The sequence below is a fragment of the Pituophis catenifer genome, unplaced genomic scaffold (assembly GCF_029215685.1).
Source record: "Pituophis catenifer annectens isolate HBS135680 unplaced genomic scaffold, rPitCat1.0.hap2 SCAF_5, whole genome shotgun sequence".
Taxonomy (NCBI): Eukaryota; Metazoa; Chordata; class Lepidosauria; order Squamata; family Colubridae; genus Pituophis; species Pituophis catenifer.
The window spans coordinates 30783363-30806707 of record NW_027256885.1 but is presented as its reverse complement, the minus strand read 5'-3'; the positions used below and the strand labels follow the sequence as shown (position 1 = coordinate 30806707).

General features: G+C 37.8%; 1 pseudogene; it reads right to left on the bottom strand.

Annotated features, from left to right (window-relative positions):
* Positions 1-274: 274 nt before the first annotated feature.
* LOC139317528 (vomeronasal type-2 receptor 26-like) lies at positions 275-15863 on the bottom strand (annotated as a pseudogene).
* Positions 15864-23345: the final 7482 nt, after the last annotated feature.

Sequence of the window (23345 nt, the reverse complement as noted above, 5' to 3'; positions counted from 1 at the left end):
AAAACGGAATTCTGCTGTGCTATAGATACTTTGAGAAGGCATGGCTTAGTAGAAAAAGGCTGCCATAGGAGACAATAGCAGTCATGAAAGTGATCAGGGCAAGGCCTCAGGCAGTCCTTTAACTTCTTGGTAGTATCTGAAAGATCAAATGCAGTGATAGAGAATTCAGGTTGGAGAAAATAAAGGTCTTCATTAATGTCACTTTGTATTATTTTGTTAGAGTGGGGGGGAGGTTGTATTGAATCAATGAGCAAATTGAACTTCATATTCAGGATTATTTTTTTATTAAGTGTCCCTTTGTATTCAAATCAGGTCTCATAATAATGATATAGCACTTGGGGGAAAAGATGCAGCCCAGTAATCCAGCTGCTGAAGCCAAAATGGAGAAGATCTCCACAGCCACCATGTATTTCCCCTTGGTACTCAAATAGGTGGGAACAAATGATATCCAGACACTACAAAAGACCAACATGCTGAAGGTGATAAATTTGGCTTCATTAAAGCTATCTGGTAACTTCCTAGCTAGGAAGGCCACAGTGAAACTGACAGCAGTCAAGAACCCTAGAAAGCCAAGCACTGTATAAAACATTGTGGTTGAACCTTCATTACATTCTAAGACAATTTCTTCAGCTATAGAGTGCATGTCAGAATCTGGGAATGGGGGCGAAATTGTCAGCCACACTGTACAAATGATAAATTGTGCCAGGGAGCAAAATAGGACCATAGAAAAAGCCAGTTTATTCCCCACCCATTTCCTCATTTTGGAACCTGGCCTGGTGGCCATGAAAGCAAGAACAACAAGGATTGTTTTCCCTAATATGCAAGAAAGGGCTACAGAGAATATGATGCCAAAAGCAGCTTGTCGCATGAAACATTTTGCTTGGCCAGGTTGCCCAATGAAGAGCAAACTGCAAAGGAATGAGAGCAGGAGAACAATGAGAAGAATGTAGGTGAGGCTCCTGTTGTTGGCTTTGACAATGGGAGTGTCCCGCTTTTTAATAAAGATCCCTAGCACCAAAGCTGTGATGAAAGAAAGGAAGAGACTAACACTGGCCAGGATGATTCCCAGTGGCTCATTGTAAGACAGGAAGGTGGTTGTTTTTAGAATGCAAAGGTTTTGAGCCTTGTTTGGATATTGGTCTTCTGAACATTGAAAGCAGTCAACCGCATCTGGAAAACAAAACATCATGGTCAATTTCTAGAAATGCTCAGGTAGCAGGACTGAGAGTTAATTATTGGGTTTAATTTTTCCTAATTAAGTAATGCCTATTTATATTTGGTCTGATTCTGTAAATATACAGATCTGCTATTTATATATGGTTTGTGGTAACCCTTTTATTTTTAGTATTTATATAGCTATATCATTGGTTCGATCACCACATTAGAAGTCAGTTGTAGGAAGTTTGAAAATTAGCATTTTGAATCACAGTTAATGAATAGTTTTGCACAACACAGCTCTTACCCATCTGGTTTGAAATTTTCCCTTTTGCACAAGGAAGGCAATCATAGCAGCAAAATGGCTTCCCTTTTATTTTCATCTTCCTGGACCCAGAATGGCAATGGTCATTGCAAAGAGAAAGAGGTAGAACCTATCAAGAAGTGAAACCAGGATTTATTAAAACTGAAAAGTTTCAGAACATTCTATTTCAATGTCTTTCAAGAATTGATGGGAAAAGTAACAAAGTAAGAACAACAGTTTCACCATTCTTCCTATCAATTTGGACATAAAGGGGAAATTGGCAGAATGTCCCATCCATTATCCTCCTCCTCCTCCTCCTCCTCCTCCTCCTCCTCCTCCTCCTCCTCATCATCATCATCATCATCATCATCAGAGTTGGAAGGGATCTTGGAGATCTTCTAGTCAACCCCCCTGTTCAAACTGCAGACCCTATACCATTTCAGACAAATGGATGTCCAGTCTTTTCTTAAAAGCCTCCAGTGAGGGAGCTCCCATAACCCCTGAAAGCAAGCTATTGATTCTTCTCATTTAGAAAAATTCTCCTTAGTTCTAGGTTGCTTCTGTCCTTGGTTGGTTTCCATCCATTGTTTCTAGTTTTGCCTTCTGGTGCTTTGGAAAATAAGTTGACACCCTCTTCCTTGTGGCAGCCCCTCAAATATTGGAACACTGCTGTCATGTCAAATATATTTTTAAATTAGAGAAGCTTGAAATGCCAGCAGGAATAGACAGCAGCTATTTGATTAAATTCTACTAAAACCATAAAGATTTAATGAGGATATATCAGTAAATTATTTTGCTAAACAGAGATTTAAGTTTTTGTATTTCAAAATCTCTGGTCATTATTTCTTCATCTTTGCTGTTTTTGGCCTGACAACGTTAAGGGTAAGGTCCATTTGAATTAATAATTCTGGAAACAAGAAGGGAAGGGGAAGAATACACAGTTTGAAAACTGAGCAGGAAATACCTGGTTAAACGTGGTAGGCCAGGTGATGTCTTGTGCAGAAATGGAGAATAGCTTATCTGGAGAAGCTGCTGGGTCGATCTTTCCAACTTTGAATTTAACAAAGGTCTTGTTTGGGAATGTGACCCAGTTGAAAATGTCAAATCCAGTGTCTAAATCCCCATTTTCATTAAAGGAAATTTTCTCTCCTGCAGTGTTATTAAATGACATGGTTCTCAAATAGGGATGTAACTAAAATGAAGCAAAAATTGGTAATTAAAAAAGAGGGGAAGGGAAGGGGAGGGAAAGGGAGGGGAGGGGTGAAGGAGATCAATTTCAATGGTATTAAATTATGGATATTGATTTAATATAAATAAATAAATAAATAAATAAATAAATAAATAAATAAATAAATAATTTTATTTCTATACCGCCCTTCTCCCGAAGGACTCAGGGCGGTGTACAGCCTATTTAAAACACAAAAAACACGACAACAATTTAAAATTTAAAATCATTAAATAATTAGGCTCCAATTAAAATCCCAGAAATTTAAAATACCCCAATTTAAAACGTTATGTTAATAGCCCTGCCTGGCGGAACAACAGGGTCTTCAGAGCGCAGCGAAACACCCGGAGGTCGGAAATCTTTCGTATTTCGGGGGGCAGTTCATTCCACAGGGCTGGGGCTCCCACAGAGAAGGCCCTCCCCCTGGGTGTCGCCAGCCGACATAACTTGGCTGATGGCACCCGGAGGAGACCCTCTCTGTGGGAGCGGACTGGTCGGTGGGAGGCTATTGGTGGCAGAAGTTGGTCTCGAAGGTACCCGGGTCCTATGCCATGGAGCGCTTTAAAGGTGGTAACCAACACCTTGAATCGCACCCGGAAGACCACTGGGAGCCAGTGCAGCTCGTGCAGGAGGGGTGTCACGTGGGCGCAACGGGTTGCACCCATAACCACCCGCGCGGCCGCATTCTGGACCAGTTGGAGCCTCCGAGTGCTCTTCAAGGGGAGCCCCATGTAGAGAGCATTACAATAGTCCAACCGGGAGGTGACAAGGGCGTGAGTGACCGTGCGCAAGGCGTCCCGATCCAGAAAGGGCTGCAACTGGCGAATCAGGCGAACCTGATAAAAGGCCCCCCTGGCCACGGCCATCATGTGCTCTTCTAAAGACAGCTGTGCGTCCAGGAGGACACCCAGATTGCGAGCCCTCTCTGTGGGGGGCAAAGATTCACCCCCAATAGTCAGCGATGGCACCTGCTGACTATATTGGGGCGCCGGAAGCCACAGCCACTCGGTCTTGGAGGGGTTGAGTCTGAGCCTGTTCCTCCCCATCCAGGCCTGCACGGCCTCCAGGCAGCGGGACATCACATCAAGGGCATCGTTGGGGTGGTCTGGGGTGGAGATGTACAGCTGAGTATCGTCAGCGTACAGATGACACTTCACCCCGAAACCACGGATGATCTCACCCAGCGGCTTCACATAAATGTTGAACAGGAGAGGCGAGAGGACCGACCCTTGCGGCACTCCCCATGCGAGATGCCTCGAGGTCGACCTCTGTCCCCCTGCCAACACAAACTGCGAGCGGTCGGAGAGGAAGGAGGAGAACCACCGCAAAACGGTGCCCCCTATTCCTAACCCCCTCAACCGCTGCAGCATGATACCATGGTCGATGGTATCAAAAGCCGCCGAGAGGTCTAATAGGACTAGGACAGAGGAGCAGCCCCTGTCCCGAGCCCTCCAGAGATCATCCACCAACGCGACCAATGCCGTTTCAGTGCTGTACCCCTGCCTGAAGCCCGACTGGTACGGGTCTAGATAGATATAATTGTGTTCTTTAATAGACTTAGTGTTTTTCAACCCCTCATCCAGGTTTCTCCCCTGTCACAGGTGTTAGGACCAGAGGTGGGTTTCACGTTATGGAAAACAGAGTAGCAGCACACTTAAAATCAAAACTCCGGTGTATTCGTAAGAGTAGGACAGAAAATTTCAATATAAAAAAAGGAATGAGACAAGGCTGTCCTCAATCTCCATTATTATTCATACTTATTATTCATACTAACATTAGAAGTCTTAACCAGAAGTATTAGGCAAGATCCAGCCTCACCAGTTAGCCACACTAGGGCTGCATAACATCTTGGTTTACGTAGGTAGAACCTGGCTAAAGAGACATACACATAAAACCTACGAAAAAGAAAGAAAAACAAATATTGTACCTTTACAGGGAGGATACATGAGATGAGGGTGTGGCTAACTGATGAGGCCTTATAAGGCCAAAATAGATCTATCTTAGTCTCCCAATGGGTAGCAAAGGGTCTGCTGGCTGCCAGAAGAAAAGAAAAAAGAAAAAAAAGCCCAGAAACTAGTGAATTGTGAGTTCACTGAACTAGGGCTGCATAACATCTTGGTTTACGTAGGTAGAACCTGGCTAAAGAGACATACACATAAAACCTACGAAAAAGAAAGAAAAACAAATATTGTACCTTTACAGGGAGGATACATGAGATGAGGGTGTGGCTAACTGATGAGGCCTTATAAGGCCAAAATAGATCTATCTTAGTCTCCCAATGGGCAGCAAAGGGTCTGCTGGCTGCGAGAAGAAAAGAAAAAAAAAAAAAGCCCAGAAACTAGTGAATTGTGAGTTCACTGAACTAGGGCTGCATAACATCTTGGTTTACGTAGGTAGAACCTGGCTAAAGAGACATACACATAAAACCTACGAAAAAGAAAGAAAAACAAATATTGTACCTTTACAGGGAGGATACATGAGATGAGGGTGTGGCTAACTGATGAGGCCTTATAAGGCCAAAATAGATCTATCTTAGTCTCCCAATGGGCAGCAAAGGGTCTGCTGGCTGCGAGAAGAAAAGAAAAAAAAAAAAGCCCAGAAACTAGTGAATTGTGAGTTCACTGAACTAGGGCTGCATAACATCTTGGTTTACGTAGGTAGAACCTGGCTAAAGAGACATACACATAAAACCTACGAAAAAGAAAGAAAAACAAATATTGTACCTTTACAGGGAGGATACATGAGATGAGGGTGTGGCTAACTGATGAGGCCTTATAAGGCCAAAATAGATCTATCTTAGTCTCCCAATGGGTAGCAAAGGGTCTGCTGGCTGCCAGAAGAAAAGCAAAGAAAAAAAAAAGCCCAGAAACTAGTGAATTGTGAGTTCACTGAACTAGGGCTGCATAACATCTTATGGAGAAGTGGCAGGGTTGAAAATAAATAAAGAAAAAACCAAAGTAATAGTTAAAAATCTTACAGATAAAAAAAAGAGATTTGACAGAGAAAATAGATCTGCAGATAGTAAAGAAATATTTAAGCATCTACTTAATAGCAAGATGCACAACTATATAAAACTAACTCAACAAATTAAGTTGGACCTGGAGAGATGGAAGAATTTACAGCTATCTTTGATAGGGAGAATAGCCTCCATAAAAATGAATATACTACCGAAATTACTTTTTCTATTCCAAATGATACCGATAAAATTAGGGGAAAAAAATACTTTGATGAACTAAATAGAATAATTTTGAAGTACATATGGCAAGGCAAAAAAGCAAGAATAAAATTGAAAATGCTACAGGAATCTAAAAGCAATTGGAGCTTTGGACTACCAGACTGGGAGCTATACTATCAGGCATCGGGTACTTACATGGGTAGAACAATGGATAAATTTGAAACACAGAAGACTGCTGTTATCAGAGGGACATGATCTTCAACTAGGATGGCATGCTTTCCTATGGTACGGAAGTAGTAGGGTGCATAGATACTTTCAAAGACGCTATGTGAGGAATGCTTTGCTTCGTGTATGGGAAAAAAATAAATTACAAAACTATATGAAAATACCAGTCTGGCTCTCCACAATGGAAGCATTAATATATCTAAATCTCATTAACTTGGAAAAAATTGTATCCTATAAAGACATTTTAAATGAGAATGGTGAACTTAAAATTAGACAACAATTACAAAATCAAGGAGTGGACTTAGCTTGGTGGCCGTATTTGCAGATACATTCAAGATACAAAAAAGACGTTAAAACATGGGGTCTTTATAAAGAACCAACAATACTTGATAAGATCTTATTAGGGACAGATGACAAACTTATTTTAAAATATATAATTACTTATTGAATTATAAAATGGAAGAGGAACAAATCAAAGAAACAATGATTTTATGGGCAAATATTTTTGGCTACGCTATAGTATTAGACAAATGGCAAAAACTTTGGGATAAGAACTATAAGTTGACAATGGCTACAGCATATAAAGAAAACCTTTATAAAATGTTTTAGAGTTGGCTTTTGCCACTGGCAAGACTGGCAAAAGTTATTAGTAATCTGTCTGCTAAATGCTGGAAATGCAATCAGACCCCAAATACTTTTTTTCATGTGTGGTGGATTTGTATGAAAGCAAGAAAATATTGGAAGAAAATACACATCTGGTTGGAAAAAATGATTAAGCAATGTATAGACCTGAAACCGGAAGTATTTCTGTTAGGAAAAATACCGGAGGGTTATGATAAAGGGACCACATATTTAATTTTGCATGTATTGACAGCAGCAAGGATCATATTTGCAAAATACTGGAAAATAAGCATACTCCAAATGAGGATATAATTTGGAAAATGTTAGACTGTGCTGAGATGGACAGACTGACTTTAAAAATAAAAGAGAAGGATGACACAGAATATTACTTGATATCAGGGGTGAAATCCAGCAGGTTCTGATAGGTTCTGAAGAACCGGTAGCAGAAATTTTGAGCAGTTTGGAGAACCGGTAGCGGAAATGTTGAGTGGTTCAGAGAATTGGCAAATACCACCTCTGTCTGGTCCCAGAGTGGGATGGTAATGGAGATTTTGCAATATCCTTCCCCCACAGAACTGGTAGTAAAACAAATTTGGATTTCACCACTGCTTGATATGGAATAGATTTTTTGAGTGGTTAGAGATAAGAGGTGGAAATTAGAGGAAGGAAGATTATTGTTACATATGATTTAAAGATAAAGATGATTTATAACTATAAATATGTCAATATATTTAACAAAATTATAAATAAGTCAATATAAAGAGAATTTTAGCTAAATTACTCTGTTACATTGTTACTACTGTTACCAATATATGTGATAATACTTCTTACTGCCTTTTTTTTGTTTTTCTTTTGTAAATTATATACTCTGACAATACACTGTATTCAAAATGTCTATGAATACTGTACACACACACACACACACACACATACATATACATATACATATATATATATTCTTACTTCTTCGTAGGATTTATGTGTATTTTTCCTCTAGCCAGGTTTTTTCTACGTAACCAAGGTTTTTCTGCAGCCCTAGCCCTAGCTAACCAAAACCTTGGTTACGTAGGAAAAACCTGGCTAGAGGAAAAACACACATAAATCCTACGAAGAAGTAAGAAAATAGATATTGTACCTTTACAGGGAGGATACATGAGATGTGGGTGTGGCTGACTGATGATGGCTAACAAGCCAGAAATAGATCTATATAAGTCTCTCACCTGGCAGCAAGAACTTGCTGGCTGCCAGAAAGAAAAAAGCCCAGAATCGAGTGGATGTGATTCCACTGAGCTAGGGCTGCAGAAAAACCTTGGTTAGAGGAAAACACACACACACACACACACACATTTATACATATATGTAAAGAAAGAAGCAGACAATCGGTATGAACAGTTAAAGGGGATGCCCATGGGATCTCTGATCTCGGGAGTGGTAGCAGAGGCGGTCCTCCAGAAATTGGAAAATGAGGCTATGAAAATTTACAAGCCCAAGTTTTGGGCACATTATGTCGATGACACATTTGTCATCATTAAATGGCGAGATAAGACCAGCTTTATAAGAACCCTCAATTCCATATATCCAGACATTCAATTTACGATGGAGGAAGAGACCAACAACACGCTGGCCTTTCTGGATGTGGTGGTCAACCGCAACCCAGACAGGAGTCTCAACACACATGTGTATCAGAAAACCACGAACATGAACCGTATTTTACATAATGAGAGCAATCACCCCATGGCACATAAAATCAGTTGTATTCGGGCACTGTTCAGTAGGATAGACACTCATTGTAGTACACCAGCAGCTAAAGCCAAGGAGTGGGCATATCTTTATCAGGTCTGCAAGCTGAATGGATACTCAATGGACTTTATCCGAAGGTGTGCTATGCCTAGGATTCGGCAGCCTACTGAAGATGACAGTGGAACTGCTACATGGAGGGTGCTCCCATATGTACAGGGGATTTCCAAAACTGCTGCACGCATCCTCTCGGCACATGGAGTCAAAGTGGCGCATAAGCCAGACCAAACACTGAGAATGAGAGTGATGCGCCCAAAGGAAGCATTACCCAAGGAGGACACATCTTCAATAGTTTACCGCATCAACTGTAGTAATTGGGCAAGCAATTATGTAGGGGAAATGGCCAAGTTGTTACAGACCAGAGTACACAAACACAAACTGGCTGTCCGACGCAAGGAACAATGCTCCCAGATCTGGACGCATATGAAGGAGCACAACCACACATTTGATTTTCAAGAGGCTGAGGTTATTGCCCATGATAGGACTAAAGGAGGACGCCTACTAAAAGAAGCCTGGTTCTCCAATAACAATTCCATCAACAGGCATATCGAACTGCCACCGGCCTACCAGGCTTTGAGACACTAGGAAAGACCCTGCAGGATGAGCAGAGATGGCTTTCCATCAGTGAGCAGAGACCAATGGCACCCACCCCCCACTTCTGAGCATGCAGACTCAGCCTATGAAGGCATAGTCAGTCCTGACCAAACATAGGGCAACCCAGCAGGGCTGTCTCAAACTGTAACAGATAGGATTAATGAGAAACGAACCTGGCTGACCACAGGGTCATGGACAAGGCAGCAAATTGCAATGGTTGACAGGCTAACATCATCCCCCACTGATAAGCAAGCTAGGAGGGAGAAAGCAGTAGGAATCAAGCCTCCATCATCCAGCATGACAACAGCAAAAACAACACAGCTGGGAGACGGCTAGAAGGGCCTATTACACGTGCAATGACCAAATTAATTAATGGCATATAAATGCAGAGATCTCTGTAATGGTAGTTTAATACTCTGACGATGTCAGCAAATGGCTGATGAAAGCTTAGTAAAATAAAATTTTAATTATTTTAAAATTTTAAGTCCCAGAGCTCGCAGGATGTCTGCTTCTTTCTTTGTATATATGTATATATGTATATATGTATGTATTTCTTTTTAGCCAGGTTCTTCCTACGTAAACCAAGATTTTTATGCAGCCCTAGTTCAGTGAAATCCTAATCCACTAGTTTCTAGGCTTTTTTTCTTCAAGCAGCAGCAAGCACCCTGCTGCCCATTGGGAGACTAAGGAGACTAAGATAGATCTATTTCGGATTTATAAGCCCTCATCAGTTAGCCACACCTTCAACCCATGTATCCTCCCTGTAAAGGTACAGTATTTGTTTGGAAGAACCTGGCTAAAGAGAAATACACATAAAGGCCTATGAAAAGAAAACATATATGTATATATGTATATGTGTGTGTGTGTTTGTATACATGGGAGTAGGACAGAGCACTGCATTAGAGAAGAGCAATGGGAAATGTTAATTCAATCTCTTCTCACCTGCCATGCCTTTTGAGTCAAAAACATTTCTCTCCCAACTTTTGCTCTTGTTCTGTGTTTGGGGGAAAGCATGGCTTGTAAAGCATGTGCCGCAGCATAAACTGCATTGTAGATGCTGTAACTCTGTCCAGTCATGGTGGTGTCAAACACAGACTTAGGTAGTTTGTCCAACTTGTCTTCTCCAGTGCACAGCATTCCAGTGTTTTCTTCATCTAACTTATTTTTAGGAAAAGAGCATTCAAAAGCCTCTTCCCAGAACAGTCTCACTAAAAGGTCTTCCGCTTCGGAAGTTGGGTTTCTCATGTGAAGAAATTTATTAAATCCAGAAATCTCCTTGGAAGAAACTTCAAAACTTATAACACCATGGAAAATGTCCATAGCAATAGTTTTTTTGAAAGGGAACGGATGTAAACTCCATCTGGGCTGGCATTATCCAAACTTTATCTTTTCTCTCAATGGTTATATCATCAAAGTCTCCATAATAGGGCAACATTCTGAAAATGATGGTAACTTGGTTTTCACAATATAGGATAATGACATTGGTAGTGCTGTTCATGATAATAATGTACATTTTGCTAAAATCTTTAAAGGCTGCTGAAATATCATTAGAAAATGTTTCCTTGGCCATCTCTCCTATGAACTCAAAGCAGATACCTTGTTGGGAAAACAACGGAACAGCATTTTGAATGACTCTCTCTCCACTCTCATTATGTTAGAGAATCAGCCCAATCCATGTCCACCTAAAATACAACAGCAACTGGAGAATACCCACAATTTGTTGGTCACCATCTGGGAAAAAGCGATGGAAGAAAGCAGCTTGTATCTGGTCATCTCTCATAGGAGAAGATCCATATATCAGCTAAATGTAGAAAAAAAAAAGGGGGGGACATGATTTTCCAAATTGAAGTATTTATTATTTTTCAAAAATCTGTTCTTAATTCATGGTTTTTGTTGTAAACATTAATGCAAACATTAATAGATATCTAATTTTGTTCATAAAAATCTGATGTTTAGAAGTAATATAATCACAAAGCTAAAGACAGAAATGCATTAATTTGTGACAGAGATGGCAAAATCGACAGTTTTAATTAAATGAAACAATTTACTGAGTTTTGTTTCCAACTGGATACCACTTCTGAATTTACACTTAAAATGGAAAAAAAATGAAACTGATTTTAGATTTTGATGATTTGATCGACTTTGTTGTTATAGAAATGGTTTGAATTAACTGGAAATGTAAAGAAAAGATTGAGGTGGTAGCTTTTTCGTATACCCTACTGCGATTAACAAAACAGAAACCTTAAATCTAGGCAACAACTGCAGAACCAAGGGGTAGATCTAGCTTGGGGACTGTATTTCCAGATTCAGTCAAGATATGAGAAACACGTTAGAGCATGGGGTGTAAATAAAGAACCAAGAGCATCTGACAAAATTTTAATGGGGACGGATGAAAAACTGATTTAAAAAATATATAATTATTTACTGAACTATAAAATGGAGGAAGAAATAGGTAAAGAAATGATGATTGCCTGGACGAAAAATTTCAGTTATAATATAGAATTAGAGAAATGGCAAAAACTTTGGGACAGAAATTACAAATTGACTATGGCCTCGGCATACAAAGAAAACCTATACAAAATGTTTTACAGGTGGCATTTACCACCTGCGAGATTGGTGAAAATGTTCAGTAACCTATCTGCCAAATTCTGGAAATGCAACCAGACCCCAGGTACCTATTACCACATGTGGTGGACATGCAGTAAAGCAAGAAAATATTGGGAGAACATACATAAGTGGCTGGAATGATAACTGAACAAAATATTGAGTTTAAACCAGAAACATGCCTCTTAGGTATACTATCAGAGGGTTATGATAAAGCAGCCACATATTTAGTGTTACATATACTGATGGCAGCAAGGATCACATATGCTAAATACTGGAAAAATATGAACATCCCACCGGACGAGGTTGTAAGTAGAAAAATTTGGGACTGTGCTGAAATGGACAGACTAATTTTAAAAATTAAAGATAACGAACATTCAGAATACTATCAGACATGGAATAAATTTTATGAATGGATAGAGAAAAGAGGTAGAAATTAGAGAAAGTAAGATTATGAATGTTAATATTATCAATATTGAAAATAAAGAGGTATATAACTATAATCATAGTAATTGATAAAAATGTAAATAAGCTAATGTAAGAAGAAACCTAGTTTAAACTTTTTGGTTATATTATTACTGCTATTATATGATTACTATTGCTATTAGTTTGTGTGCTAATATTTACTACCAACTTTCTTTGGCTTTGTTCTATTTGTAGATGATACTCTGACAATGCACTGGATTTCAAAAATGTTTATGAATGAAAATTTATAAAAATAAAATTAAAAAAAATCAGAAACCACTGGTTTTTATTTTTCTTTCTACACCTTTGTTTCTTTTCTTTTTCCTTTTCTTTCTTGATTTTTCTTGACTTTATCTTTCTTTTTCTTTACTTTTCTTGATATCAAAAATATCTATTATATATTTTATCATATAATAGACTTTAATAAAAATAATTAAGATTGTTATAACCATCTCATTCCGGAAATGTTATAACCATCTCTGAATTGACTCTCCCTAATTCATTGCAGTATAAAAGCAGCTGAGGGGGAAAGCACTTTTAGGTGGGCAAGATTGATGTCAATCATTTGTGGTAATTCACACTGTGAAACCACAGTCTTGCAAGTCTGAAAGCATTTCCCTCCTACCGGTTTCACCTACAAAGTTACATTTAAAAGAACAACACAAATCATCAACGTAATTAATAATGTAATGGTGACCATATGACATAGTTATGTTTAGGTACTATACTCGATTTTTTTTTTATTATTATTAAATTTCTATACCGCCCTTCTCCCGAAGGACTCAGGGTGGTGAACAGCCAAAAGATAAAACACAGAGATACAAAATTTAAAATAGATTAAAACAGATTAAACAATTTGGCTAAATTTTAAAATATCCCATAATTAAACAAATTAAAATTAGTGTTTAAAATTTAAATTTAAAAATTTTAAAAGGGAGAAGATTTAGGCCAGGCCAGCTTGATGAAATAAAAACGTTTTAAGCGCGCGACGGAAGGTGCGCAGATCCGGGATCCTCCGTATCTCCGGGGGGAGCTCGTTCCAGATCGTAGGTGCCCCCACAGAGAAGGCTCTCCCCCTAGGGGCCGCCAGTCGACATTGTTTGGCCGACGGCACCCGGAGGAGCCTCTCTATATGAGAGCGTACTGGCCGGTGGGAGGCTATTGGTGGTAGCAGGCGGTCCCGTAGATAACCAGGTCCTAAGCCATGGAGCGCTTTAAAGGTGGTAACCAGAACCTTGAAGTGCACTCGGAAGACCACCGGGAGCCAGTGCAGCTCGCGCAGGAGAGGTGTTACATGGGAGCTCCACGTTGCTCCCATAACCACCCGCGCGGCTGCACTCTGCGCCAGTTGGAGCCTCTGAGTGCACCTCAAGGGGAGCCCCATGTAGAGAGCGTTACAATAGTCCAGACGAGAGGTGACGAGGGCATGAGTGACCGTGTGTAGGGAGTCCCGATCTAGAAAGGGACGCAACTGGCGGATCAGGTGAACCTGATGAAAAATCCCCCGGTCACTACAGATTTACTACAGAATCTGAATCCAAACTAATTAAAAGGTATGATTCCTTAACTTATAAATACACTTAATTAATTTAATTTTCCGAAGAAGCCCACCACCAAGGAACTGAACAGCTACAGACCAGTTGCTCTAACATCTGTAGTTATGAAAACCTTTGAAAGGCTAGTGCTGTCCCACTTGAAAACCATCACGGATCCACTGTTAGACCCCCTGCAATTTGCAGGGGGTCCTCTTTGTAGACTTTAATTCAGCATTCAATACCATCATTCCAGACATTCTTCTAACTAAGCTAAACCAGCTAGTGGTACCTGAACACACTTGTAATGGATCATAAGCTTCCTAACAGACAGGAAGCAGCTGGTGAAGCTAAGCAGAATCACATCAGATACCTCTACAATTAGCACAGCCCCCCCCCCCCAAGGCTGTTGCTCTCTCCACATCTTTGCTCTTTATATACCAATGACTGCATCTCAAAGGATCCATCTGTTAAACTACTGAAATTCGCAGATGACACAACAGTGATCGGTCTCGTTCGAGACAATGATGAATCCGCATACAGATGGGATGTTGAACAAGTAGCCTCGTGGCGTGACCAGAACAATCTGGAAGTAAACACACTCAAAACCATAGAAATGGTGATGGACTTTAGGAGAAACCCTCCCATACTACCACCGCACAGTATCAACAGTAGGGATCTTTAAATTTCTAGGTTCTACCATATTTCACAACTTAAAATGGACACCCAACATCAAAAACGTCATCAAAAAAGCACAACAAAGAATGTTCTTTCTGCGCCAACTCAGAAAGCTCAAACTGCCCAAAGAGCTGCTGATACAGTTCTACAGAAGAATTATTGACTCTGTCATCTGCACCTCTATAACCGTCTGGTTTGTGTGACACAGACTTCAGAGGATAATTAGAACTGCATAAAAAACAATTACTACCAACCTGCCTTCCATTGAAGACCTGTATACTGCACGAGTCAAAAAGAGGGCTGTGAAAATATTTACAGACTTCTCACATCCTGGACATAAATTGTTTCAACTCCTACCCTCAAAACAATGCTATAGAGCACTGCACATCAGAACAACTAGACACAAGAACAGTTTTTTCCCGAATGCCATCACTCTGCTAAACAAATAATTCCTTCAATACTGTCAAAGTATTTACTAAGTCTGCACTACTATTAATCTTCTCATCATTCCCATCACCCATCTCCTTCCATTTATGACTATATGACTGTAACTTTGTTGCTTGTATCCTTACGGTTTATATTGATATTGTTTCCTGATTGCTTATTTGTACCCTATAAATATCATTATTTGTACCTTATGATTCTTGATGAACGTAACTTTTCTTTTATGTATTCCGAGAGTGTATGTACCAAGACAAATTCCTTGTGTGTCCAATCATACTTGGCCAATAAAGAATTCTATTCTATTCTATTCTATTCTATTCTATTCTATTCTATTCTATTCTATTCTATTCTATTCTATTCTATTCTAAATACACTTAATAGAAATGTTAATATATTTTCATCAATTCTTTTTCTCACCATGTTTTAATAATAATATTTATTCATGGACTTGATTAAGCAATTCAATGTATTAGTATTTGGGAATATTTATCTTGATCTTTATATTACAGAATGTCTTCCTTCCTTCCTTCCTTCCTTCCTTCCTTCCTTCCTTCCTTCCTTCCTTCCTTCCTTCCTTCCTTCCTTCCTTCCCTCCTGGAGTCAATTCTGAGATGCTTTCTCAAATTGGTTTGGGCTCAGATTATTTTTACCAGATCATTGCCTAGGCTACAGTTCTTCCTCCTATCCTTCAAAGTTATTGTCACAGCCTATGATATGTATTTCAAGAGCAAATCTTACCTGGGGCATCTTGTAGACATTCAAAACGTTTGCCATGAAGGGACAGATGTGAGAGTTAGGTCCTGCAATAACAGATACTGCCCAGTCCTTGGCATCACACTTATAATTGGGGATGAATCTGCCCCGTGTTGAGAGGAGCTCCATTGAAGCCAAGTAGGTCCATCTTGCCATGAAATAACTGTTAGAGAGGTGCATACCCAGAGTCATGTTGAATAAAATGTGATTGTTTTCACTGATCTCCTTTACTGCAAAAACCAAGGCCAGGATATGTTGGTAGTTCTGTAGAAAAAATCTACACAGATACATTACAAATCATATTTCTTCTCTTAAAGAATGTGGCATTACATATATTTTATTTACAATTCAGCTAAATGCTCTACAGAAAAAAAGAGATTGCATAGTGCCATGGAAGGAATCATGTAAATACATTAGCACTCCAATTTTTTTCCTATTCCCACAAATGGATCGAATGATAGGAATAATGTATAAATTGCATAACCACATAGATACATACATACATACATATTGAGAGAGAGAGATTTTTCTGAGTGTTTTAAAATATTATTTTTCAATGAAAGGGAAAATGGTCTTGGACGAAACATTATTTTTTTTAAGCCAGCTGTTATGATTTCTAAAAATGATTCACTAGGAAACTGATGGACTGCTTGACCGAACATTAATAATAACATTATGATCTACCTGTAATTCTCATACCTACTTCTAAGTCTTGTATCTTTACCTGTTTAATCTTTGCCTTGGGTATTTTTACGAGTAGAGGAAGAAAATGTATTTTAAACCTTACTTGACAGCAAACAGACTAACAGAGTTGAAAGGGACTTTGGAAGTCAGGAAACCCTATGCCATTTCAGTCAAATTATTATCCAATCTCTTCTTAAAAAGCTCTAGTGCTGGAGCATCCAGAACTTCTGGAGGCAAATTGTTCTACTGAATAATTGTTCTCACTGTCAGGGAAGTTCTCCTTAGTTTTAAGTTGCTTCTCTCCTTGATTACTTTCCATCCATCGCTTCTTGTCCTGCATTCAGATGCGTTGAAGAATAGATTGACCCCTCTTCTTTGTGGCAGCACCTTTGATATTGGAACATTGCCAACATGTCCTTCTTTTCATTAAACTAGATATACCCAATTCCTGCAACTGTTCTTCATATATTCCATACAAATGATGTATGGAACTCTTTTTCTGGAATCCCTTATCCTAGGAAAAGATGTAACTGTTTCATTGAGGAAGCCTTACATTTGTACTCCATATATGTTGAACAAGCAAATTAAAAGTACTACATAGTTCCATTGTTCCCTAATATTCAGAAGTAAAATTAAACTGTTAAATTAGCTATAAATGGTGTTTCAATAGTAGAGCGCTGTACATTCATTCCACAGAAAGAAAAAGAAAAGCCCAATATAGAATTTGAACGAAAGCACTGGAGTGAAATCTGCCTTAAACATGTGCATCTGTATGTGACTTTGTATTTTATTTGCCAGGTAAAATTTATCAGTGGAAATCCATTTCTATTAACTTAAGAATGAAGGAACTAACCAGCAAGAAACCAGGAGAAATAATTTGTTCTTTAAACAATACCACTAATTAACTCAATCCAGGCATCTTTTTAGAGAAAGATATCTGGTTTAAGACATGCTACAGCTAAAAAGAGAAAGTCTTTACATGAATTCATCAACTAGTTCTTCAGATGGATGTCTGCTGAAACCCACTTGATCAGATATCATGTAGAACTCAGAGATTATCCCAGCTATTGTGAAATCTCCTGGCAGAAAATACTTATGCTTAATAAATGAAAGTTTCCCCACGGCACATGCTTTGCGAGAAGTATGAGAAATAAGGCATGCAACCCCTGGCAATAGGACTGCTTTTACTGCAATGGAGAATACCATCTTTTTCAAGAACATTTTCATCACCAGATATGAACCAGTTCCCTCTGCAACAATGAAACATTAAAAAAACCAAAACTTTTCATTATTTAGAATAGTCTGCATATATATTCTTTCTCCGATTGTGACATTTCTAGCCCTGTGGTTCCACAAATAATAGCACCTTTCAGTCTTCACCTGTTTTGGGGGGTTGTCCCTTGGACATCCCTAAGGATTTGAGAAGAAGTTTCATTACTGAGACTCTGCTGGTAATTATAAGAGAAATTGATGGATGTTCAGTGAAGCTCCTTAGAGATTTTGAGTAAGGAATAGAATGATGATATCTATGGGCTCAGAACCAAAGGGCCCATAACTGACAATTATATAGGAGTTAGAAGGAAAAAAACCAATTCCAATAAAACATATCATTTAAGAAAACATTTTGCTAATTCTGTGCCTTTAAAGATGGAATTCTCTGGAACAATAGAATATTGTCTCCAACCCTGATGAATTCTTGGAAGCACATTAAAAAATGACTGATCCAAAAAGCCATAGACAAGTTGACCCTATACAAAATGTTTTACAGATTGGCGAAAATGTTCAGTAAACTATCCGCCAAATTCTGGAAATGCAACTAGACCCCAGGCACCTACTACCATATGTGGTGGATGTGCGGTAAAGGAAGAAAAGATTGGGAGAACATACATAACTGGCTAGAAATGATAACTGAACAAAATATTGAGTTTAAACCAGAAACATGCCTCTTAGGTATACTATCAGAGGGTTATGATAAAGCGACCACAATTTTATTTTGATATATTTGGTTTTTTTCCCTTTTTCTCCCATCTTTTTTCTTTGCCAGATAGTATTTGTGGATAATTTCTCTCTAGGGGGACAGATTGGATTTTTTTTGCAACCTTTTTTTATATTTTTCTTTTTTTTTTTTTCTTTTTAAACTTTCTAGTTCATCCATCGGGGTGAACTAGATATTTGGATTACAAATATTAATCATAAATGGATTATAAACCTGGGATACATCACATTAAGAGATGAAGAAATTCACAGCACACCTGCATTCAGCAGCAAGTCCCTCTTTGACAGAAACTCTTAAAACATCAGAAATGATGGATTTAAAAAATCTTATACAGATGCTCCATGATGATTTGAAAGAAGACTTAAAACAAGTGAAGGAGATGATTCAGAAAAATGAAGAAAGAATTCAAAAAGTAGAGGAAAAGGCAGAGTCAACAGAAAAGAAAGTGGAAGAATTAGAGGATTCTTTAGAGAATTAGTGTACAAAAATCAAGAGCAAACAATTATCTCTCTTGAGATGGACTGATCTGATTATTATTTAAGATTTCAAAATATAGAGGAAAAGAAAGGGGAAAATTTGCCAGAGGTGATGGCAGAGATGTTGGCAGAAGTGATGGAACAACCTAAGGAGAAGATAATAAATGAGATAGATGAGGTATTTAGTATACACACAAGATATGCAATGAGAAATAAATTACCAAGAGAAGTTCATGTAAGATTTACAAAGAAAGTGATAGAAACAGAGATACTACAAATAACTAGAAATACTGCAATCAAATATAAAGATAAAGAGATAGTGGTATTGAGACAAATACCGAGAAAAGTTATTGATTTGAGGAAATACCATTTCCTAACAAGACTTTTAATTACAAAAGGAGTGAGTTTTAGGTGGTTAATACCAGAAGGGATATTGGTGACATGGCAAGAACAAAGGCATAGATTAGATTCCATTGAAAAAGCAAAAGCATTCTATGAGCAGTTTTGGGGACCATTAAAAGATGGAAAAGCAGGAGAAGCAAGAGAGACTGGATACCAAGAGGGAAGCATAAAAGAGAAAGAAGAAAAAACAAAGGAACAGGAAGAGAGAGTAATGAGGGAAGGAGCAAGACCAAAAGAGCCAAAAGAACAAAGAGCAACAAGATTGAAAGTTAATAATAAGTAAAACATGGAAGAAGAAATAAAAGCAATATCAATGAATGTAAATGGGTTGAATTCGGCATTAAAAAGAAATAGAGCTTTAAACAAGAACAATTAATTATTGTTCTTTAAACAATAGAACAATTAATAAGTGGAACAACTTGTCTGCAGAAGTTGTGAATGCTCCACCACTGGAAATTTTTAAGAAGATGTTGGATAACCATTTGTCTGAAGTGGTGCAGGGTTTCCTGCCTGGTCAGGGGGTTGGACTAGAAAACCTGCAAGGTCCCTTCCAACTCTGTTATTCTATTCTATTCTATTCAAGTTAAAAAAATTAAAAATGGACATTATATGTTTACAAGAAGTACACATCAGAAAACAACACACAAAATTACTAGAATATCCAAAACTAGGAGTTTTATTTACTTCATTGATACAACAAAGCAAAAGAGGAGTAGCATTATACATAAAAGAAAAATTAGAGCCTAAACCAATATTTGTAGATGAAGAAGGAAAGATCTTGATGGTGGAAGTAAGAATGAACTTCAAACAAGGACTTCCGGTTTGCTTCTCGCCACCGCCAGACGATCCCTCGGGACCGCCGGCCCCATTGCCTGTAAAGAGCCGCCTTTATAACTGAAAGGCGGCTCGAAAAAACTCCGTTTCCATGTGGAAATGGAGATAGAGCCGGCGGGGGCAGGTAGAGCTCAAACAAATATTTTTAATAGCGTTATATGATAATCAGGAAGAATTTTATGGGAAACTACATAAAAAAAACATTAGAATTGGAATATGAAAATATATGTATAATGGGTGACTTCATTGAAGTAATTGATGTTGATTTGGACTATAAAATGAAAAAATAAATTTTAAAAAACCCAGAAAAATTCTGCTGAAGGCTTTCTTTACAATGATAGAGGAATTAAGTGTACAAGATGTATGGAGAAATAGACATTTGAAAGAAAAACAATATACTTTTTTATTCAAATAGGCACTTGTCATGGTCCAGGATAGTTATGATATGGATGCCAACAGACCTAATAGACAATATACAAGAAATAAACATTGATTCAAATCTTTCGGCGGACCATAACCTGATGATAATAATATAGAAAGGACAAATATAGATGGACTTTGAATCAAACAATTTTAAATGAAAAAGAATTTCAAAAATTCCTAGAAAAAGAATTGGAGTTTTTCTTTAAAATAAACAAAAAGGAAGATGCATCACTTCAGAATGTATGGGATACAATGAAAGCATATATTAGAGGCCTGGCAATAACATATTTGGGAAAAAAGAACAAAAAGAAAAGACAAACAAAGAAAAAATTGGAAGAAGAACATAAAAGAGTAGAGAAAGAATTACAAAAAAAACCCCACAAAATGATAAAGTTAAAAAACAAATGGAATTGAAAAAACATGAAATAAACTTAATTGAACAAGAATCTTTGGCATGTAAATTGAGATCCGTTAAACAGAACTTTTTTGAAAATGCAAATAAACCAGGTAGATGGTTGGCATATAAAATGAAAAAAGAAAAAGAGAAGAAGTTAATTAACCAACTACAGGATGAAAAAGGAAGTATATGTTATAGAAATGAAGAAAAGAAAACAATAATTCAAAGCTATTATGAGAGACAATATAAACAAGAGATGATACCTGACAGAAAAATAAAACAATCTTTAGAGAAATCTGATTTATCTAAAATACCTGAACAATATAAGGAAGCCTTAGAAGAAAGAATATCGATGATGGAATTGACAGAGGCAATTAAAAAAAAAATGAGAAAACACCGGGCCCATATGGATTACCAGCAGAATTATATAAATCATTTCAAGATGCGTTAAGCAATGTAATGTTGGAATTATTTAATGAACTATTGGTGAAGACAAAGATACCAGACTCATGGACAGAGGCGTATGTTACACTTATACCTAAAGAAGTTACAGACTTACAACAAGTTAAAAATTATAGACCGATCTCACTGTTGAACGTTGATTACAAGATCTTTGCTTCAATAATAGTGAATAGATTAAAAAGGCTGTTAAACAAACTTATTCAGATGGATCAAAATGGGTTTTTACCTAAGAGACAAATTAGAGACAATATGAGGATAATCTTGAATACTTTGGAATATTATGGGGTACACTCAGAAAAACAAACGGCGATGATGTTCCTAGATGCACAGAAAGCATTTGATAACGTAAACTGGCAATTTATGATAGAACAATTACAGATAATGGAATTTGGGGAGAGATTTACAGATATGATAAAACAATTTATAAAAAACAATCAGCAAAAATAATGATAAATGGAGAGATGACAGAAAAAATTAATGTAATGAAAGGCACAAGGCAAGGATGTCCACTATCACCATTGTTATTCATATTAACATTAGAAGTGTTAAATAGAAACATAAGACGAAATGAAGAAATAAAAGGAATGAAAATTAAGAAAGAAGAATATAAATTACAAGCCTTTGCAGATGATTTATTTTTGTATTGGAGGACCCTCAAACAGTGCACCCTAAATTATTAGAACAAATAGAAAAGTATGGAGAGGTAGCAGGGCTAAAAATAAATAAAGACAAAACAAAAATACTGGTCAAAAATATTACAGAAAAAGAGAAAAAGAGAATTGACGGAGAATTTAAATATTCAAATTGTGAAGAAAGTAAAATATTTAGGAATATATTTAACCTCAAGATGTGTAATGATAAAGGAAGATAATTATTATAAACTAAAGAAACAAATTGAGGAAGATTTGGAGAAATGGAAAAATCTACAGTTATCATTAATGGGAAAGATAGCAATAAGAAAGATGAACATATTACCGAGACTATTATTCCTATTTCAGACAATACCGATAAAAGTGGAAAAGACATATTTTGAACATCTGAACAAAATAGTAAGGGAATTTATTTGGCAAGGGAAGAAAGCGAGAATTAAAATAAAACTTTTACAAGATGCGAGACTCCATGGAGGTTTTGGACTACCGAACTGGGAACTGTATTATCAGGCAGCAACGTTGACTTGGATGAGAGAATGGATTGGTCTAAAAATATAAGACTATTGACTTTGGAAGGTCATGATTTGCAATTGGGATAGCATGCCTTTTTATGGTATGGTACAAGTAAGATGCATATTTATTTTCAAAGACATTATGTAAGAAATGCATTACTATTAGTGTGGGAGAAGATTAGAGATAAACTTTATATGAAAATATCAGCATGGTTATCAACAATGGAAGCACTAATACATCCAAACATTATTAATATTGGAAATATTCTTAGATATAAAGATATTTTAACAAATAAGGGGGAATTGAAAGGGAAACAAGAAATAGAAGATCAAGGGATTGATTGTAGTGGCCCATCAGCTGCCTGTGCGGTTAGTAGCTGATTCCGACAGCGAGAAGGCTGGTATGGTGCTGCGCCAGCAGCCTGTGCAGCTGACGCTCGAGTCAGGCAATGAGGAGGCTGGAGAAGATTTTGTGCCAGAGGCAGGGATTCAGCCAGGGCCTCCAGAACCTTCAGAAGTTCCCATAAGTGAAGAGGAAGAAAAGAAGGAGCCTCTTCTCAATGCACGAGCGCACAGAGCTATTAAAAGACAGGAGTGGCTTCTCAGGAGGAGGTCTCCTCGAGAGTAAGGCTTGGGGCTAATTGGCCACTCCCCTAGCCTATTTAAGGACGATGACTGATGCAATTTGCAGGAAACAACTTCATTCATATTCCTTCGCGTCTTGATTCCAGAAACGTTTTGATTCGGCTCTTGTGTCTCTCTTATCAGTTTTCCTGCAAATTGCTTCTGGGCATTCTGCCAACCACAGTAAGATTACGGTTATCTGAAATACTGTGCCTCAGAATTGAATTATTATTCTTTGGATTTTTGTCGGCTGTTAATGAAGTTAAATTAGCAGCCCTTGTTCAGAAAAGACTGATTTAAACTGTACTTGTAT